This window comes from Choloepus didactylus, chromosome 2 (genome assembly GCF_015220235.1).
Source record: "Choloepus didactylus isolate mChoDid1 chromosome 2, mChoDid1.pri, whole genome shotgun sequence".
In the NCBI taxonomy this organism is placed as follows: Eukaryota; Metazoa; Chordata; class Mammalia; order Pilosa; family Megalonychidae; genus Choloepus; species Choloepus didactylus.
In genome coordinates, this window is record NC_051308.1 from 39142275 (window position 1) to 39157991 (window position 15717).

The following is a 15717-nucleotide window of genomic DNA, read 5'->3' on the forward strand; positions in this document are numbered from 1 at the left end:
GGGCATTCTGGAAGCTGGTGAATGTGTACTTTAGGGAAATTGATTTTTTTCCCCAAATAACTGAAAAAAAATAAAAAGAACTAATTTAACAAAGTATTTTCTATTTTGAGTTTTTCTTCCTATAATTTTTACTGAAATGACATATCTGCTGGTTAATATATGAAGTCAAAACAAATCAATATATAGCAAGCAAACATAAACGGGAAAACTTAGAAACGTGAATAAACTTGTTCTTTTTCTTCTTGTCAAATATATTCACAGTTGTGATTTTTATATTTTATATAAAATATTTTCTATTACCAAGATTGTTCCTAGTATATGGGTTGGGATTAACTATTATTAGTGTTGCATACTTTCCACAAGAAATCAAGACTTCTTACTGGTTTGCGGACCCAAATTTTGGCCCACGGCTTGTTTTACTTGGCTTACACAGTGATTTGTGTTGCTTTTAATTAGAAAGTTTCTGGGTTGCCTCGAAAAACCTAAAATATCTAGCAACACGAGGTCTAGATTCTGCATGACGACAATCAGCTGGTCCTGAACGGAGCCAGCTCCCTCCGCGTTGCGCTCCTTTTCCCATCTTCCCGGAGTTCACCCTAACCCCTCTGGGCCTTTGGAGGATTTTCGTGGCAGTTGCTCCTTATTTCCACCAGAGAGCGCTGTAATCAGGGTTTTGGAGCGAAGGGTGGGGAGGAAGTGCTTGGAGCGGGTTCCACCGGGGAAGCGAAAGGAAGCCGTCCTTTCCTTCCTGGAGAGGCAGTCCTGGGGAGCAACTCCCCGCGACCGAACTCAGTGAAGGGTCAGGACTAAGGGCCACCAGCAGGGCGAGGATTTTGAGATAGATTGGAGAGAAACAAAGCTGCGCGTAATGCTTACCCCTGATATTTGAATAATACTTGGCAGTTTACAAGGCTCTGTCACACAATGGCATTGCCTTTGCAACTTACAGCAATCTGGTGTTGACAGGGTTCTACGGATAAGGAAGCCAAGACACCCAGAGTTCTTTGTCTCACCCGTGGGCACCCAGCAAGAAGGAGGCAGATCCCTACCGTGGCGGCTTCCTCACACTTTCCTTTTATGGGGAGATGGAAAGACAAAGGCCCTGGGCAAAGACGGGTGCCAAGAATATGTGGTTAGAGGAAGGGTGCAAGGAACGGAACGGCCAGGAGAAAGAAGTTAAGCGATAGGTGTATTGCAGCAGACGCCCCAGTTGCAAAGAGCTCTTCCATTGGCTGGGACTTCACTTGTGTATCTTGGGCACAGCAGAGTATGAGTACATAGTTAAATAAATAAATAGTCCATATAATTTGTTGGGCCTGGACCTAAGGAAAGGGCACTGCTAGCCCTTTGATATCGTGTGCAATGTTGGGGAGGTCTTGGGCAGATGGCACTGTGGACGGAGGACCCTTTTGTCTGCGGCCAACCTGGATCCTGGGTGACCCCCAGCTCCTCCGATGACCAGGACACACTTGTCTTTGCTGCTTTGATATTGAGGGTGTTATCAGCCAGGATGCAGAATCCTGCTCCCTCCCCCCATCTTTCGGTTGCTTTTTCTCTGCCTTTGTTTTCTTTGGCTGCTACAGGGAGCTTTGCTTTTCATCTCAGCGTCATGTGCCCTGCTCAGAGTGAAGGAAGACGGCTAGAGCAGGATACAGTTGTCTGGGAAGGAAAGAGAATCTCCCCGCTTGGGGCCATCTTTTCCAAAACAAGGCCCCTATAAAGTAAATGCCTGTTGATATTTTTCCCACAACCTCCACCTCTCCATGCACTCCCTCAAGAAGAAAATTATACAAATTTTCCCCTCAACCATGGTTAATCACTAAGCAACCTCTATTTCCCAGGCTCCACCCCCCTCCTTTATTTCTACACCTGTGAGAGTCTTTATTTAACATCTTTAGTAAGCATGACCAAAAAATAATGGCATAGGTGTGATCTACTCCTAAACACCTGAGTTTCAAGCATTGTGGGTTTTTTTTTTAATTGAGATATAATACACAGCATAACACCGTTTTAAAGTGTGCAATTGTTTTTTAGTATATTCGCTATATTGTGCAACCATCAACAGTATCTAATTCCAGAATATTTCCATTACCACCAAAATAAATCCTGTACCTATTTGCAGTCAATCCCAACTCGTCCTCCTCCCATCCCCTGGCAACCACTAATCTGCTTTCTGTCTCCATGGATTTGCCTGTTCTGGCAAATATAAATGGTACCGAACAATGCGTATCCTTTTGTGTCTGGCTTCTTTCACTTAGCATAATGTTTTTATGGTTCATTCATGTTGTAGCCTGTATCTTCATTCCTTTTCATAGCTCAATAATATTCCATTGGGTGGATATACTGTATTTTGTTTCTCCATACATCAGTAGTGGACACTTGGATTGTTTGCACTTTTGGGCTATTATGAATAATGCTGCTATGAACATTTGTGAACAAGTTTTTGCATGGACGTATGTTTTCAGCTCTCTTGGGTATATGACTAGGAGTGGAATTCCTGGATCATATGGTAACTCTGTGTTTAACTTTCTGAGGAACCACCAAAGTGTTTTCCACATTGGCTGCACCATTTCACATCCCCACCGGCAATGTGTAAATTTCCCTTTCATTCTTAACCCAAGCAAGGCAGGGACTTTTTAGATGGTCTTGGGTGACCCTAGGGTCAGAGGTGGGGAGAGGGTATATGGATACTTGCACAGTGTCCATGGGGAGACACCTGGTAGTACTCCTCAGTATGCTGGACAATTTACCCATGGAGAAGATGGGGGTGGGCAGGGCAGCAGGTAGGGTGAAACAGATAAGCAAATCTGTTACCCTCATCAATCCAGGGATTATGTTGTGATGTTTAGGAGGTGGAGGAGAGGTCCAAGAACATTCAGTAGATATCCATGGTTGAACAGGCAGAATAGTCTAGGCTTGCATTTTCCCTTTTCCCTGTGGGACTTCTGGGGTCTCTCTTTGGACTTCAATCTCAGTGCCTTTAAGGGGTAGCTTTAGCCATGACAATATCCTTTATAAGTGTGTGGAGGGTTGCGAAATGAGAGGTAATCTTTCTCTAGACGTGCCGTCTTTTTGTCTTCCCATCAAAGTATACAATTAAACATAACACTGATATTGTCAATTGACTTGTAAAAAGTGGATTCAATGCATTCTGCTGTAGAAATTCCCTCAACTTAATAGAGAAGTCACAGTTTGCACAGCTCATCTATTGAACGGTAGCCAGAATTTAATGTTTTCATGGATGTAGAAGGAACGGCGATACAGAAGTCAAACCTTTACAAGCACAGCGCAGGAACAACGCCGGTGGAGTACCAGTAGGAGAGCGTCTCGGTGCACCCTTGAGCTGAATGGGAAACACAACAGGAAGTAAATCCCAACCTGAATGATGTTGACATTAACAGGAGGAATATTGGCTGATTTCAGATTAAAACTTCTAACAGAGGAGCTTTGAAGAATGAATGCTGTTGCATGGAGAACACTTCTTTATAACTAAGTGCCATAATTGCTCCCATTTAAAGAGTTTTTCATTACAAATATAAAACTTCAAATGAACTCTCTTGCTTAGAATAAATCACGTGAGCCTTTGACAGTGCTAGAATGTTTTTCTTTCTCTCTCTGTCCCTCTCTTTAAGTAAACAGAATAACAAGTAGATTATTACTATTATTAATTATTGTTAATGTCTGCCTCACCCTGTTCCATCACTATCTTCCCTACTTTTATCTTTTTTAGCGTTGTTTGTTCACCACAAACTATAATCTTAATACAATGAATTATGACTTAGCATTTATTATATGCAAGACACCCTGGGTTTACAACACAAGTTTGGGGGCATTCTTCTCCCTAGAAGTTTACAATCAAGGGTTTAAAATATATGTATAAGTGTACTGGTTTGAATATATTATGTCACCCAGAAAAAGCCATGTTCTTTGGTGCAATCTTGTGGGGGCAGACATTATTAGTGTTGATTAAGTTGGAACCTTGGGATTAGGTTGTTTCCACAGAGATGTGACCCACCCATCTGTGGGTGATAACTCGGATTAGATAATTTCCATAGAGGCTTGGTTCCACCCATTCAGCAGGGGCCTTGATTAGTTTACTAGGGCCCTATACAAGACCTTAGACAAAAGGAGCTTCAGCCAATAGAGGGCAACTGAGAGTGACATTTTGAAGCTGCCGCAGGGGAGACAGACATTTTGAAGATGGCCGTTGAAAGCTGATATTTTGGAGAATGCCGTTTTGAAATGCAACCTGGGAGCAAGCAGATGCCAGCCACGTGCCTTCCCAGCTAACAGAGGTTTTCCAGATGCCAATGGCCTTTCTCCAATGGAGGTACCCTATTGTTGATGCCTTACCTCGGACACTTAGTGGCCTCAAGACTGTAAACCCCCTTTATAAAAGCCAATCCATTTCTGGTGTTTTGCAAAACAGCAGCATTAGCAAACTGAAACAATAAATCTATAAATAAACATAATAAAATGTGAAGGGTGATAAAGGTCATGTGATAAATTAGAATCTAGTGATATGGAGATTCAAAGAAAGGAGAAATAATTTCTGGCTTGAGTCAAGAGAGAGATTCACTCCTTGGTGAGAAAGGCCAAAGAGCGTATTTTTGAGCGGGGAGTTTACCTTGGTCTATATCCCAAACTATTAAGAGAAGTTTAAAAAGGAAATGCCCAATCAGATTTGGAGTGATCTGTGTTAGGTACCCAGTTAGAGAGAGAGAGAATTTTTACATTGCCACGGCAAGGCCTTGTTTCTTTCCTTTTGCTGCATGTGTATATATATATATATATTTTAAGGCCTAAAAGCTCATCTTCTGCCCACTTGGTTTCTTTAATTAAAAGAAATCAAGACAGTGAATGCTTTCTCTTACATTCTGCATTTTTCCTAATCTAAATACACTGCTTCTAGGTGTTCCCTTCCTGTAGCAGGGGTTGCAGGGTTTGGTTACTAGCTTTGCAATCAAGAGGCAAGGCATGAGGTGTCCATTTTATAAATGTGAGCACACTAGCCAGGGCTTGGTTCTGGATCTGGCAGTCCTGGTTGTGGTTTCCTGATCTTGGCAGTGGCAGCCTGGCTGTGACTAGGAGGCAGCAGCTTTCCAATGAAGCAAGTGCCATCCTGACTGTAAAACAGTCAACACTTCTCTTGGTGGCCGAGTTGTGCAGTGTGGCTTTGACAGTCGTTTCTGAAAGCTCATCCAAGAGTTTGTTTCTTTTGCTTCTCAAATGATAGTGCAATTTAGAGTGGATTCTGCTCTCTGAAACTGAAATGTGACCATACAATAACTGGAAACTGCAGAAGTTATAGGTAACCGTCTCTGAAGAAGTGGGGATCCACAATAGACTTTCTGATCTGGTTGTGTTTGAAGGTAGCAATGATTCTGCTGGCATCAAAAAATGAGACCTTGGTGATCCATGGCAGTGACACAATATTACTTAAATTGTCACTGGTGCTCATCTGGAATGAAGCACCCACTGAGCACAAGGCTTTTTTTTTTTTTTTTTGACACATTAAGTGACTGCTATAGTCAGTCATAGCAGCAACAAGAACTACAAGGACTGTGAATGAGCTGACTGGTTCTAACCACCAAGAAGGTCTTGGGAAATGAAATGACAAGTTCAGGATTCTAAATTCTTGACTCAAAGCACTGTCAGAGGATGGGGTTGCTTCTAAAACCACCCCACGCAATCTCTTAGGTTTTGAAGTTTCAGTGATAAATAGCCATCCATAAGACCCAGAGGCTGACTTAGCAGTTAGCTGAATTCACAGCCTCTCCAAGTCTCTATTGATTTATACAGAAAGCCTTAGAATAATTGTTGGAGAGCTGAATTGTTCAGTCAAAAAAGACGACTTTTATTAAAGCTTTTGATAGATTTTGTCAAATTGTTCCCCCAAAGTTTACACTGATTAACATTTCTAACAGTAAAATTTGTGTGCCTATCGTCTTGTACCATGGCTTACTAGGTGTGATTTTTAAATCTGTGTCACTTTTGAAAATAGCAAGTTCTGGAATGGGTGTCTGGAGTGCTGCCATTTGTGTTAAAATAGGGTAGGGGGGAAGTATTTACTTGTATTTGCATTCGCAACCTCTGGAAGGATACATAATAATTCATAATTATGATTACATATTTGGGGCATGGAATTTTTGTATTTTTGAAACTTATAAATGTATTTCAAAAATTAAATACATTATTTAAAAATATATATTTTAAAAATATGGAGAATGACAACTTCTGGAATGATGGCATGAGGAGCTCCATGGGCCCTTTCCCTAGCAAAACAAACTTAATAAATGAAAAAAATATATGTAAAAAAGAAAAAAAAAATTCAAGTCTCTGGACATCGTCCTAAGAGCATACATCAAATGGAGAAACGTGTATTCAAGAAAAACTACTAACACTCATTTGAGTTGCATTTGAGTTATGACCCACTCCATTATCACCACTCCTATCTCAGCAAGACAGAAATTATATGCTAGATGAGTGCAGCCAAGAACATGGGGTTCCCTCTCCCCCAGCTTCCATTCTAAGGTTGGTATTTCCCCAGGATGGGCAGGACATCGGCATTTCCCATTTCCTCACCTCTGTCTTGCAAAAGTTCCAGGCAAACGTGGCCAAGAGTTATGGGGCTCCCTTCCTCCACCCAGCCCCCACTTGCAGGGCAGATGTCTACTCCAGACAAGGCAATACTGGGCCCGAATCACCCTCACCCCAGCTGACTCATAGGGTGCAGGCCTTACACTGAGAGAGGCGAGCTGAGGAGACAAGGGGCTACCACCCCCACACAGCACCCTGCTCATAAATGTGTCCCTATCCAGACCCCAGCCCCAGTTGCACAGAGGTTCTGCCTAAGGAAAAAGGCAGGCCATTAGAGTAGAGAGCTCCAAAACTCTCCCTAGGGAGACTGATTTTATTTGGAAGAGAGTTTGGGGAAGTTTAAGTTCAAGGGCACAGTTGAAATCAGTGGAGATTTTGATGGTAAGCAGTTAGGAGCCTGGTAGTTCTGTAACAGCAATAAACTAAACAGTAACCCAGATGGAAGTTTAATGGAGAGAACCAAGGAAGGAAACGGTGAAGAAGAGCCCTCCTGGAATGAGAATAAGCCTCAAAGATTGGCCTCAAAGAGCACCCATGCCTGCAGAGGGGTCCAAATTAACTTATATCAGGCTGTGAGGTGGCAATTTATGACCCAGAGCATAAATAGAAAAATGAGTTGGCAATTGGTGCAAACAGCTGCGTTTAATACCACTAGTGAAAGAACAGGTGAAAGTTTAACAGGGAGGTGAGAAAAAGAGACGAGAGCCCTGCTGAAATCACCATCACCCCAGGGTGACTGTGCCTGCTCATGCCCAAGCTGCACCCTCTAAGGAGAGGCATTAGGGGCCACACAACTTGGGGGAAATAGGTGATAAATAACAGCTGAAAACATTCAAACTTGGTGAAAAAAATCAACATACAAATATAAGAAGCTCAACAAACTCCAAGTAGGATAAGTGCAAAGAGATACACACAGGCACATCATAGTCAAAATATTAGACAAGGACATGCAAAAGTGTGCCATACACAAAAATTAACTCAAAAATGTATTGTAGACCTAAATATAAAAGTTAAAACTATAAAAATATTAGAAGAAAACAAAAGCATAAATCTCCATGACCTTAGGTTAGGCAAAAACTTCCAATATATGAAACCAAAAACACAAGCAAAAAAAGAATCAAAAAAGATACAGTAGACTTCATCATGGAAACATGAAGGACATGTTCAAAGAGTTTGGCTCCAGCCATAGCTTTGTATAAGGGAGCAATGGAAATTTAGGAAAAAAAGAGAAAAGATCAGTTTGATAGGTTAAAATGGCAGTATTTTAATGCTAATTCATATTTATTTTATTGAGGATGAATTCAATTCCTTACTTTTATTGGTCATTTTATTTGGTGAAGGACATGTATGTTTGTGAGGTTTTTACATCTTTGTAAACATTACATTGCAATGCTCTCCGTTTTCTTATTAATTTATGAATTCTTTATAAATGTACACACACAAATATATTTAGTTTATTTTTTACATTTAACTCAATTCTATCCTAATCCTTTTGGGGATATAGCATGATAGAGGGATCTAACTTTGTTTATTTTTTATTTAAATAGCGAATTGTTCCAGCATCATTTAGCAAGTAATCCACCCTTTTTACATGGATTTAAAATTCCTCCATCATCACATTAACGGTAACTCACAGTTGATGTGCCCTGTTTGTCCTCTGGTTTCTCATGCTTCCTGGCACAGCACAATTTAGGAAGTGCCTTGCAAAGATTTATCTAAAAGGGAAAATTGGAAGCTCCTAAACAAGCAATGATAGAAGACACCAGATGACTTAGCAAAAGCCCAACACAGTATCTCTGGGTGGTGAAATTACCAATATTTTTTATTTGCTTCTTTTCTTCCATTTTAATCTTCGGTGACTACATATTTGGAAGACAAACAATAAATGTTAATAAAACATAAACACTTAGAGGACACTGAAAACCTTACAGGGTTTAGGTGCGTCTGATTCCTGTTTCGGTGGCTCCTAGAGATGTCCACATGGCTGGTTCCCCACATGTGATCCTAGAAGTCCCACCAGATCCGGACCTACCTAAATCCCTTTCCCCCTCCTCCTCCTGACACATCACCAAGAGGGTCACCCCCTTAACTGGATAACGAGGGGATGGGGTTGGGAGAAGTTGCTGCACATATTTCCCCTTAGAGGGGGAAATTCCATTGAACCTTCCTATTCATGCCAGTGAATTGTCTCTTTGGAAGCCACATAAAGTGTCTCTGCCCTGAGATTGGCATAACCAACACGGGGGAGCAGAAAGATAGGTACAAGTGTTGGTGGGGGCTGCCTGGAATAAAGTCCCCTGGGGCAACCAGGAGAAGGTGTGTTTCTGGGGGAAGTAGGAGGGCCAGAGCAGAAAAAGTGTTTGGGGTTCCTCCTTGAAGGAAAGTCCCACTAAGAAGGTGGGATTTGGAACCCTCTCGAACCTACCCAGGCCGCTGTGGGAACTTACGAACTCGTGAGTCCTCTCTGCCTCCGTTTCCTCACTTAAATAACAGGGGATAATAATATCTATGTCCCGGGGCTGTCAGGAGAATTAAATGGCATGCGATTTCAAAATACACTGCAGGGCCTGAATTTTCTTGCGGCAAGCTCGCTGCTGCCCTGCACACAGCCCTGCACACAGCCCTGCTTCACAAGCACACAAGGCACGCCCTACCTCAGCAGGGTCTGGAATGTGCCTTCCAGCGGACCCCAGTGCCAGGAGAGCCCAGCAGGGCGAGAGTGTACAGTAAGTTCCCACCTCCCCAGGGGAGGCCAAGGTTGGGGGCAGCCACGTGACTGCCCGCCTGGGCTCCGAGCTGAAAATGACCACAAGGGCATAGGAAATATCGTAGCTGCCGCCGAGGGCCCTGGGGTATAGCCTTGTACGTCGTACTTCTGGCCCAGCATAGAAGCATTGTGCAAATCAAACACATATAAACAGCACTCTTGGCCTTGAGCTCAAAAGACTTTCGGCATCCATCTGCTTCTCCCCCTGCCAGCTGGACCCTTCCCTGTTGCTCAGGCCAGGATGCTTCTGAGAGAGATTCCTTGGATTCTCTTTTCCTCACCCCCACACCCACGTCAGCAAACCCTGTACCTTCCATTTTCTCAACAGGGTTCCAGTGAACCCCCTCCTTCCCAGTGCCGAGGCCACAGGCTCTCTCTCCTGGGCCCACCTCCTCTCCCCCACTTCAGCAATGCCCACCCCAGGCCCCTACAGAGTTTCAAACCAAGGCACTCGGAATCTGTCAAAGATTTGCCCTTCACTTAAATGAAAATCTGTACTCACTGCCATGGCCCACTAGGCCCTTTGCTGCCTGACTCATCTCTCCATAGAATCTCATTTCCCACTCACTCCCCTGCTCTGTGCCCACAGCCTTCCCCTTCTCAGACAAACCCCCGCTCCTTTCCATCTGCAGGCCTCCCTGCTCACCAATGTGAGGTTAGAGTCCTCTGGTTGGCGGCCTCCAAAGCTGTTCTTTATTCAACTGTCTTTTATCTTGGGCCCCCACGATGGCTTGGTTGCCTGGTGTCCCAGCCCAGTGTGGGACACAGGTGATGCTTGTGGAACGACTGTCTGAATATAGGAGAAAAGGAAGGAATCGATCCATGAGTGACACCATAGAGCCAAGCACCCTTCTCTGACTGTCCAAGACACAGCGCCGTGGAGGGGTCCCCCGTGGGTGCCCACCTGTGGCCTCCAGCTGGCTCAGAGCCCCAGAAATTCCCATGGGAGCCTTAAGCGTGGAGCCCCTGGAGGGAACTCAGCCTCCAGCACCTCCATTCTGGGCTGTCTGCACTTCATCAGTCCTTGTTCACTCATCAGCAGTTGTTCGTTGAGTTCTGAGATGTGCCAGGCAGCATTCAGGGCACCGAGGATTCGCCAGTGAACAAAGCAAAGTCCCTGTTCTCGTGGAGCTTACCTCCCAGTGTGGGGAGTGAGACCCCAAACAAGGGAGCAAACCGATGTAGAAGGAAAAGCAGACTGGGTTGGGGGTGAACAGGGTGCTGTGGTGGAGAGAGACACCCTCGGTTGGGGGTGGGAACGCAGGCAAGTTTCTGACTCTCTCCGCGTCAGTATCCACATCAGTGAAGTGGGCTGATGATAGTCCCTCCCCACAGGGCACTGTCAAAGCCTAAGTCAGGTCCGGCCCTCCTCTGCTCAAGACCCTGCAAGCGGCTCCTCTTCCCACTCCCAGCAAGAGCCAAGGCCCTGGGTGATACCCCAGCCCCGGCTCTGCACTGCCAGACCTCTGGACTCATGCCCTCCTACTCTACCCAAACTCCCCCTGGGTGTTCTGTTGCTCCCCAGTCAGGCCAGGCAGCATGGGGTGGGCGTGCACGGAACAAATGCCATGTACATCTGGATCTCATCCAGGGCTGAACCTGCAGCCCCGTGACACTGCGCACACCACACACACAAACTCACTCTTTACACTCCAGGCAAGGGCAGCTGACTGTAGCTGCAGGCCCATGCAGCGTGACTTTTCTAGTGCTGTCAGCAAGTATACCCACAGGCCTTACTGAGCGCTCCTTCCCCTTTCCAGGCAGAGCTGACTAAGGGAAGGCCCCAGGGCCCGCACACTGTCAACAGGTGAGGGCTCTCCCAAGGTGTTTTATGTTGGGCATAAAATAATTAGCAGGGACCAACTCTGCCTTAGATATACCAGCAAGCTTCCTATAGATATTCATACTGTTTCCTTTCTTTCCTTCCTTCTTTCCCTCCTTCCTTTCCTTTTTTCCCTTCAAAATACTTATCAAGTTGCTACTCTATGTGGACACCAGGTTGGGGACAGCATTGGGGAGCTACAAGTGTGAATGACCAATTCTAATATGGGGCAGAATAAAATGGGGACTAGGAATGAGGACAAGCCCCAGGCTGCAGGCGTGCAGGAGCCCTGATTCATTCCAGCCACTGAAACCAGGGAAGGTTCATCGAGGAGGTAGCCTTGGCCTTGGAGCTGCACCCTGAGAGGGAAGCAGAATTCCAACCGCAGAGCTTGGCTTCCAGAAGGGCAGGGGCAGAGGCCAGGGGGTGGCCTCTCTTGGTCAAATCCTGGCCGCCCTCCAGCCGTGGGAAACCTTGGTCAGGAGGGAAACAGGGCAGAGAGTATGGTGAGGTTGGGGAAAACAGCAGCAATGCCAGCAAAACAACTTATATACCTCTTCTTGGCAGGGGACAGAAGCCCCGGGGAAGTGATTCCTATTGTTTCTATTTCCTCCGTGAGGGGCCACTGCTTCAGAGCAGCCTTGAGGGCTCCTTAGGAGGTCAAGAGGGAGACAGTATAGGAAACTGTCTTGTTTAAAGAAATGAGAGATTAGCAAACGATCAAATGAAATGAGACATAATTTTGTAAGAAGCAGGCTGCAAGAACCACCTTCAGACTCAGAGCATCAGAGCAGGGAGGGAGCAACATAGCATCCACTTCAACCTCATTATTTTACAGAAAAAGAGGCCCAGGTTTGGAGAGGTGGAGGGACTGGTTCTAGGCCCAGGTCACACAGCCAATTGCTTTCCTGACTCCCAGTAGAGTGCTCAGATTACTTCCCAGGGCTGAGAGCAGGTGGAAAGAGAAGATCCTTCTCCCTCCCTCCTGGGTCAGCAGAGGATGATTCCAAAGTGCCATCCCAGGCAGATGTCCTCCTGGCCCAGGGCCTCCTTGGGGCTCCCAGGGCACGGGGTGCTGCCCCACCACTCCCCGCCTTGGAGGTCCAGGCCCAGCCATGACACTTCCCTGCCCACCAGCCTCTGTGGCTCTCAGTCCCAGGATGTCCAGAGGCCTGGCCCCGGTCCTGCCAATCAGGAAAGTGTCCAGGGCAGGCTGTGGTCGCAAGGGCAGGCAGGCCACTGCCCCATTCCAGCCACACCGTCACTCAGTTGTCTCTCACAGTTGGGCCTTTGCACACGTTGTTCCCACTGCCTGAGATGTAATTCCTCTCCCCGAATCACCCCCTCTGCCTGGGCAGCTCCCGCTCATCCTGCAGGTCCCAGCTCTGACAGCACTTCCTTCTGGGAAGCCTTTCTTGGCTGCCCCAGGATGGGGCATGAGACACCCCCCCCCCCCCAAGGCCCCTCGGTCCCTGCATGTACTGTCATCACAACAGATTACAATTTCCTGAAACTGGACAATAGACTAGATGTTCCCTCAAGGCCACATTTTACTGTGTTTATTCAAGTATAATGGTAAGAACACAATGGTACATACCAAGCTCTTTGTATGGGTCTCACTGTTGTGAGGATTAACTCACTCGATCCTCCTGACAGCTCTGTGAAGTGGATAAGGTTATTACTCCTGTTTGTCAGATGGGCAAACCGATTCAGAGAGGTTGAGCATCTTGTCCAAGGTCACACAGGTGGTGATTTGTGGAGTCGGATTTCACAGAGTGAGGCACCACTCAGACTCGCCTTCAAGGATGGACCTTGCCCCAGCTGCTGGCAGCACTGTCCGCAGACAGCCTTCGGCTAAGAGCCGATCAAAGCCCTTTCAAGGATCGCCGCAGCCGCAGAGGGTAGCCTCGTCCAAGACCATGCCCTTCCCTGGGCAGCCCATGTCCAGGCCTGATCAGAGCGGAGGTGTAAAGACCTGGTCTCCCCGGCACAAGTCCAGATAACCTGAAGAGCTGTTCTAGCTCCAGAGCTCAGCACAGGGTGGCCTGAGGCCTTGGTCTGGCCTGCACAGTAGCTCAACTACTCTCTGCCCAGTCCTGCTTCTGTCTCCTTGGGTGTTGGTCCCAAGGCCATCCCTTTGTAATCTCGCTGGACACTGAAATCTAGCCTGCATGGGTCACTCTCACGCAAGGACACACAGCCATGACCACTCCAGGCTACAGCCCCCCTATGTAGCAGCTCCAGCCTGTAGCACGGCTGGCACACAGCAAGGGCTCAAAACTTACTTGTTAAATAAACGAATGGACACCCAAATGAATAGACTCTTTGGATGATTGAGGAAATTGCATATTTGCCTTCAAGATTCCCATAACAGTTATTACTAAGTTAGTTGGTTTCACCATCCAGTTTGCAGTGAGTGATGGTGATGACCCTCCAGTTCCTTCTCACTGATTCTCACCGCTGCCTGGTTGTCCTCAGAAAACTCCATGCCCTGGGGAATCGACAGGCCTGTGCCCCATTACAGAGACAGTTTGGGTTACCCAGGAACAAGGCTAGCAAGCAAGCCTAAAACAAGTTTGGGGCTAAAATTTAAAGTCCTTCCTGTCTGGGGTGGCTGGAAGAGACTAAGAGCTACAAACACACACTTTCAGCCCCCTGGAGGCCACCCCCTTGGGATAAATTATTCATTTTAGTTGTCTGCAGTCCCTGATCCTCTCCTTCCACTTGCTTTTGAGCCACCGCCCCATCCTCCCCAACCTCAGCTCCTGAGAGGCTCCGACAATGTTTGGAGGCTCATGAGCCTGGGGGCTGCTTGCAGCAGACATAGGGTGAGCTTGGGGGCAAGAGAGAAAAACACTGAAGGATATAAATAAGGAAAAAATTCAAAAATTGATTGTGGTGATGAATGCATAACTATATGATGATACTGTGAACAACTGATTGTACACTTTGGATGATTGAATGGTATCTGAATATATCTCAATAAAATTGCATTAAAAAAAGAGATGATGCAAAACCTGCTTTAAAAAAAAAAAAAAAACTGAAAGATCGAGGAGGCAGGTCTTGCTCTCTCTTCCTCTCTGACCACCATATTCCCCACCCCTGCTTTCCCCATCGCTGATCTCTCAGGCCTTGTCTCTTTCTTCCCACAGGCCTGGAGCAAATTAACTGCCAGTTTCAGCTAAGCGCACCTGGGGAAGGGGAACATTTAATACCCTACATGTGAGATTCTCAATACACTTCCCACCATTTAATCTTCCAAATCAGCCTCTGAAATAGATACTATTTGCTCTACTTTGCAAACAAAAAACAAACCCTGAAATTCAAAGTTGAGAAACTTGTGCAAGGTCACATGCTCAGACGGTTTGAAGCCAAGTTGTCTGGTGCCAACACTGCTCCTCCCCAGCCACATGGCTTCCTGCTGCCCCTGGGGCGTTGGCATGTGGCCCTGGGGCCCCTGGGATGAAGAGTGGAAGGCTGGCTACAGGGAATAGGGAAATAGTAACTGTGGGTGCTGAAATCACTCCAGGAAGTGTGGCAAAACAAGGCAAATTCAACTCCCCTGATTTAGGGCTACAGATCCCTTCCCTGGCCCATCCGCCATGTCCTGCCTTCATGCCTCGACCCTGCCTGGCAAATCCAGCAGCTGAGCAATCTCAGCATCTTGAAAATCGAGGGTACAGACGTCTTCCTAACTAAGCTGGATCACAATATTTGCATCAGGAATGCAGGTTGGATGTGATTATATTTAAACTTCTCTTTTCCCATTGACTGTAGAGGAAATGGAGATGAGAGGCAGCTGAAGCTGGCAGGGGGAGCACAGCCCTGAGCCATGGACTCTCGGCACTGGACCAGAATTCCCTAACTTCCACGAGCTTCGGTTTCCTCATCTCTAAAACAGAGATAATAATAATGGTACTTACCTCATTGACACTGTTATTGAGAATGAAATGAAATTGAGAATTAGATAAAAGGATATAGTTAAACCACCAGCACAGTGCAGAGACTTCGTGCCTGCTGGTTTTCTTCTCCAATCCTGCCTGTAGCAGGCAAGATGGGGGCTTGGGGGGATTATACGGAAGACTCATTGATTTATTGAAACAGAAACATTGAAAGACAAACAAATTCAAGTCTGATTTTGTGATGGAAGAATGACGGCTACGAACAAAGTGCATGATTAACCTATATGCCTTTTTGTCCTTGACTCTCTAAAAGGACAATCATACAAATCATCATCAGCTTAATGAGTGGCCACTTGATAAAACAGGAAGCTCTCCACTTCCTAGCTCTGTCTCTATGGGCCTAAGAATAATACCTACAAAGGTTAAAAAATGTAAGCATGTGGATTGTTTCTCCCATGGGCCAACCGCCCCCCAACACACACACAAATAAGCAGGTGTTATTTCACCACTTTCTACTTCTGCAGCAATTCTAAACACCTCTCACAGAGGGCCAAACACCAGAAATTATTTCCATCTGTTGTTACAGAAGAAAGCAAGTCCTGGAGTGGACACGATTTACCCTGGAA